This window comes from Phoenix dactylifera, unplaced genomic scaffold (assembly GCF_009389715.1).
Source record: "Phoenix dactylifera cultivar Barhee BC4 unplaced genomic scaffold, palm_55x_up_171113_PBpolish2nd_filt_p 000342F, whole genome shotgun sequence".
Classification (NCBI taxonomy): domain Eukaryota; kingdom Viridiplantae; phylum Streptophyta; class Magnoliopsida; order Arecales; family Arecaceae; genus Phoenix; species Phoenix dactylifera.
The window spans coordinates 249,853-255,852 of record NW_024067802.1 but is presented as its reverse complement, the minus strand read 5'-3'; positions in this window follow the sequence as shown (position 1 = coordinate 255,852).

Here is a 6,000-nt window from a genome sequence, read left to right as displayed (position 1 = left end):
ATGGACAGTTGGATGTTGATGAGGAACGCGGGGAGTTGGAAGAGGGATGCGTGGAAGACTCAGAGGGATGGAGCTCTGGTCTAGATTCCTGTTGACATGGATGCAGGGGAGCTAGGATAAGATCCATGCACGTGGAACAGGGGCTGTGGACTTGAAAGGGAACAGAGGACGCGGAAGCTTGATCGCTAAGGACTCAAGGGATGACGTGGACATGGGCACCGCTGCAAACGCGAAGGAAACTCGCATTGAGCTGAATCGTGGAAGAAAGGGATACATAATCTAAAAGTTGGACCGCTAGGATGGAAGCTTGATCCTTAGATGCAGGAGGTGCGTGTGGTTTGGGTTCAGACATTATCCCAATTAGTTCGACTCGACCTGCACACATTGGACTCGACCAATATGACAAAATATTAGTCTAACTCAAATTACCTCTGATAATTAAAATGCAATGGTGAAGGTAACACATCTTTTATGGTTAAATTTACAAAATATGTGTATTAAAATAATGATAAGTGCTATGAGAAAGAGGTTAATTTATGTATTATTTAGCACTTATCATAAATATTTGCATAATGTTTGTTATCATCAAAATTAATCTTATAAAAACTTAGTCTAATACTATTGTCAGCTGGCCGTTGACCACCCAAGCCTAGCCGCTGCCACACTTCCCTGGCCTCTTCTCTTCTCTTCCCTCTCCTCTCTTCTCTCCTTTTTCTTCTTCTTCTCATTTCTTATTTTCTTCCCATTTTATTCTTATTTATTAATCCAAAAAAAATGGATTTACTTCCCTAGCTTCTATTTCTTCCTTGGCTTATAGATTAAATGCTGGAATGGCCTGTGCCATCGATAGACCAAACATAAACCCCTAATTGAACTTGAACTAAGACTCTCTCTCTCTTCTTCCTCTTTTTCTCTCTAATCCTCTTTCTCCCTCTAAACCAAACCCCAAAATCTTAGTTCAAAGCCCTGATTCCCTTTTTGCTCAGATAAGTTGACCTTGGATGGAGGCCATGCACGCCTTGATACCGAGGTAGTATATCTAACCGTACTCCCAGCCTTGTCAAGTACCCCACTAGAATTTGGTTATCCTTCATATTTTGAGCCATTTAAATCATACCTCATCTTGACCAGTTTAGACCGACCCAAGCAGTCGGGCACTCCCACCTGACCGATCTAATTTGGGCATGAAGTTATATCTCTAATTGTATTTTAATTTTTGACTTTGTTTGGCTTTTAAGATGATGATAAAATTAATTATATTTTAATGATATTAAAATAGGTGAACCTGACTCACCTATTTGAAGTAGAATTTTGAAGCAAAAAGAGATACATAACCTAATACTTCAAAGTGGGTTTTCCAAAATTTTGGTAAAATAATAATTAGTTTATTATATTTGATTATGATATCTATTTTATACTTGGTTAAATGGGTCAAGCATGTTATTGTTACAATAGTGATTATTTTAAAATATATTATGTGTTATATTATGAAATTTAGAAAATATGATTGGGCAAATTAAGAAATTTATTTTATATGTATGTATTCTCAGCACAGCTATGATTTGGCTCCGCCAATGGAGATTTTTCGTTGGCCCTGTCGACTTGTAATATGAAAAACTAATTTCGACACTGAACGATCAATGATTAGAATAGTGGTATTTGGCACTTTGTACATTATGTATCTAACCCATGCCACTAGGTTACGTGGCTATAGCCCGATGTTGAGTTTTTAGTATAAGTTTATGAAAATAATAGTAAACTTCAAAAGAGATATATGTATTATTCGAGAATTAATTTATTCTCAGTCAATATCTTACTATTTAACTAATTATTTGACATGCTTGGACCCCACTTTGGAGTGTTCTGTTGCTTACTGGGCTAGTGTAGCTAATTATTTTTTCTTTCTCTATTTTCCAATTCTAGATTCATGATTACTCGAGACTTGAGGGAGTACGCTAAATCTTCTAAAGATATTCTCAGTGATTAGAGTTCTAGTTAAACTATTTAGACTAGTTAGAATATTTTATTTGATTTGAATAAATGGTTAGCATATATTGACTTATGTCACTTTAGAATAACTGATTTTAGAAATTATTTAAATTAATTTTTAAAAGCAAAATTTAGTAGTTTTATCAATGGCCGAAGCCGAATATATTGCTACTGGTAGTTGTTGTGCTCAAATTTTATGGATAAAACAACAATTAGAAGATTTTGGATTTCATTTCTCTCATATTTCTATTAATTGTGATAATACTAGTACAATTAATTTAACTAAAAATTTTATTCAACATTCTAGAACCAAGCATATTGAAATTAGACATCATTTTATAAGAGATCATATTCAAAAAGGGAATATTGAGCTTGAATTTATTAGTACCGATTATCAATTGGCGGATATTTTTACAAAACTTCTTAGCAAAGAAAGATTTTGTTATATTAGAAGAGAACTTAGTATGTTCAATCCTTTTGAAAAATGATACTTTTTTTTCTATGCTATGCATATAGATAGGGGGAGATATTGTGCATAACTTTTAATTTTATCAATCTCTCTATATCTTAATGAATTAGAATTCATGTTGTTCTCTTCTCATGTGCTAAAATGCAATTATTTAGGGTGAGAATAAACATTATCAAATAAGATTGATTCATGAACAATTATTTGATTTACTTTGATATCACATCTATATTTTCTTAGATTTGATATTTCTTTTTGTTGATGCCAAAAGGAGGAGACGATATATGATAAATACCAAGAGATGCTATTTTAAAAAAATAATATATAAGTTTGCATCTATTGTTTGTCATCATCAAAAAGGAAGAGATTGTTAACTTCATGGTTTCAACGGTTTACTATTTAATTTTGATGATAACAAACAAATGAATTTAGTTCATTATTTTGAATGTAGCAAACGAATGAAAATTAGGAATTGAGATTTTTTTTGAAGGCAGATGCTGGAATTCTGAATATATGTTAGTATTTTTAACATAACATTTTATTGAAATATAATATTAATGCAATTCTTGTTGATCTGGAAAGAAGACTTATTTATCTAAAACTTTTATATTCAATATAATTTTAATTTTGAAAGTTAGTTATGAGTAATAGGGTCTGCAATCTATCTATCCATAGCTATAATTCATGCTGATATATGTTTACTCTTTTAGCTGTAACTTTTCAACCAAATGTCCTTTTGAGATGATTCTTGTAGGTTGGAAAGCTAACTTAAAGGGCTACAACGTTATCTCTAGCTATGAAGTCAAATTCAGCCGTTTGAGTTGCCAAAAAGGTATTGTAACACAAAAAATCAAATCTGACCTGAATCTGCCTATATTAAATGTATTGAAAAAGGGTTTCCAAAGCTTCAAATTACTTCAAACGGAAAAATAGCTTTTGAAGCCCATAAAAGGAAGTTCATACCTCATATTGCAGCAAGAGAGTTCCATATAGTTTGAAAGGATTGAAGAGAAATCAAAAGAGTATTATGCTTACAAGTATAGTGCTTTTATTCTTGTTATTTTGATTAAGTATTGTAAGAAAGTTGTTGAGCTCTTGTTAGCTTGAGTGATAGAGAGGATTGCTTGGGAGGATCGTACTCTAGGTAAACAAGGAAGTGTTTGAGGGAGTAGATCAACCAAGAATTAGCTCAGATATTATCAAGTGTAAATGTTGCTTGCACCCAAAAGACAAGCAGTTTGTAAAGCTTTGGATAAGCATAGTGGATCTCGGAAAGGAGTCTCGGAGAGTGGATGTAGGCTCACAAGAAGACCGAACCATTATAAATCATCGCGTATTATTTTTGTTCTCTTCACTCCTTATTTTTCGATACTTAATTGCATCTTTGTGATTATTACTTGCTATACTTGTTGCATCTAATTTATTTCATTAGATTTAAAAACTTGAGGAGATTTGATTTTATTTTCACAAAATTTTAAGAAGCAAAAAGCAACTAAGCTTTAGATCTGCTTTAGCTGCCGTTTTTTTTCAACACAAAGCTAAAATAAAATATTACTACTAGTCCTACTTGGATGATATGAAGCAGTAACCATTTAATGTAATATTCTACTTATAAACAGTGCCGCATTGGAGTATATACATGATGCATTGATCGCTCCCATTATCACACTTGTCATGTGAGCACGCAAAATGTACTATCGGAAAAAACTAGTCAGGAATTATAATTTAAGATCTTTGACCCTATTTAAATCTTCAAGATCTTCTAGTATAACAAGAATATAGCATAGCATGCTATATTCATTACGTACTCCTTCCTATTTTAAGCCTACAAATAACTCTTCGTTAGCCCTAAAAGAACCCATGTTGCAATATTCTCTAATCACAAATTCACATATATAGGCTATGTGCTGAATCCACTATAACATTTGTAACAACTCTCTACCTCACTTAAAAAAGACTAGATAGATGTTCTTAACTAGAGTCCTTGACTCTATTTAAGTATCCAAAATCTTTAAGTGCAAGAAAGATGCAACACTAAGTACATGCCCATGGTTCCTCACGAACTTCTACCATTTAAACCTTAATATCCTCACTAAGTAAGATTCAAAATGGGCTTATAGTCGGCCTCAAAAGAACTCATGCTATAATATCCCTCGATCCATATACATATATATCTACTTTTATTATATGTTTAACAACCTTATAAGGCCTACCCAAAAAGAGCTATCAAGAAGAATCCAAGATCTCCACATTACACAATTGATACGGCATGAAAACACACCTACGTGGGTCCCATAATATTTCGAGTATGTATCAAGTCCACATTGTGCACCAATGTTTGATAAACTCACTTCTCTTCACACTCTTGAAACAATTTAATATTGGTTCCCATGTCCAACCGATAGGTCAGAGGATCCCATTGCTATTCCTTGTGGACCCTGCGTTAGGTGCGTGCCCAAACGAAACGCAAGTCTGGCCTGCCTTTTGAAACCAAATAAATAAGATTCAAAAAATCATTTGACATGATGCCATACATTGTGGAGCCAGCTGCAATCGTGAAACCAAGCACGTCTAATTCCAATAAGTTGACAGACTATTACTGTTCATCTACTTGGGACCATTAGGTACTTAGCTAATGACAAGAGTACGACAATGGGTAGAGCCCAAGGAAAAGCATGCAAAAGATGCCATGTGTGGGGGCAGTGAAAGTAGTCCACCAACAATCTATGAGAACAGGTTCATGGATGAGAAGGACCAATCCATGGATCCCAGAAGGTCCTCCCTCAAATCTGGTATACATACTGCATCACATCTTATCCAATATCTAATCATCTAATAAGGGTGTGACTCCTTTGTCTTAGAAGATGGAGAGTATAAATCAGCAGGGACAATACTAACGCTAAGGTCCTCTGAGGTTAACAGTGAGCATTTACTCTCCTCACAGGATTTGACGAGGCATCTAAAAAATCCATCAGCCATACCTTTAGACCGTCCGGAAGCTGTGCTATAAAGGAAGGTTGGCATGAACAGAAGTTATGACGATTTCAGAGGCATTCCATCATCTTAGAAACAAGTATTAATAATGGGAATAACAACCTTTTTATATGGCCGTCTTAATGTTACAATGACCGTTCTTTAATATTTCTACACTTGATTTAGATAAATTAAATCAAAATGTGTTTTTGTGTGGGTAAACGTGTGCTTGGTGAGCAGTAGTTTAATAATCTAGTGAAATAGTACTACCATTTTTAGTTATAAGTGCATGGTTGGAGGAAGTTTTGCTCGGAAATGAGAATGAGAATGTGTCACTTCCATTCTAACTAATAGTTCGGGAAAGTTCCATTGCTATCCCAATTTCAGGAAAGAATGAGAATGTCTCAATCCTTCAAAATTTAATTCCAATTCTCTCCTACTATTTAAATTTTATTTTGATTTTGATTTCAATTTCAGTCACGAATCAAATATATTAGGATTATGACCATTCCGATTTCGATTTTAATGCCGATCGTGAATCAAATGCATCCTAAGAGTAAACAAGTTCTACT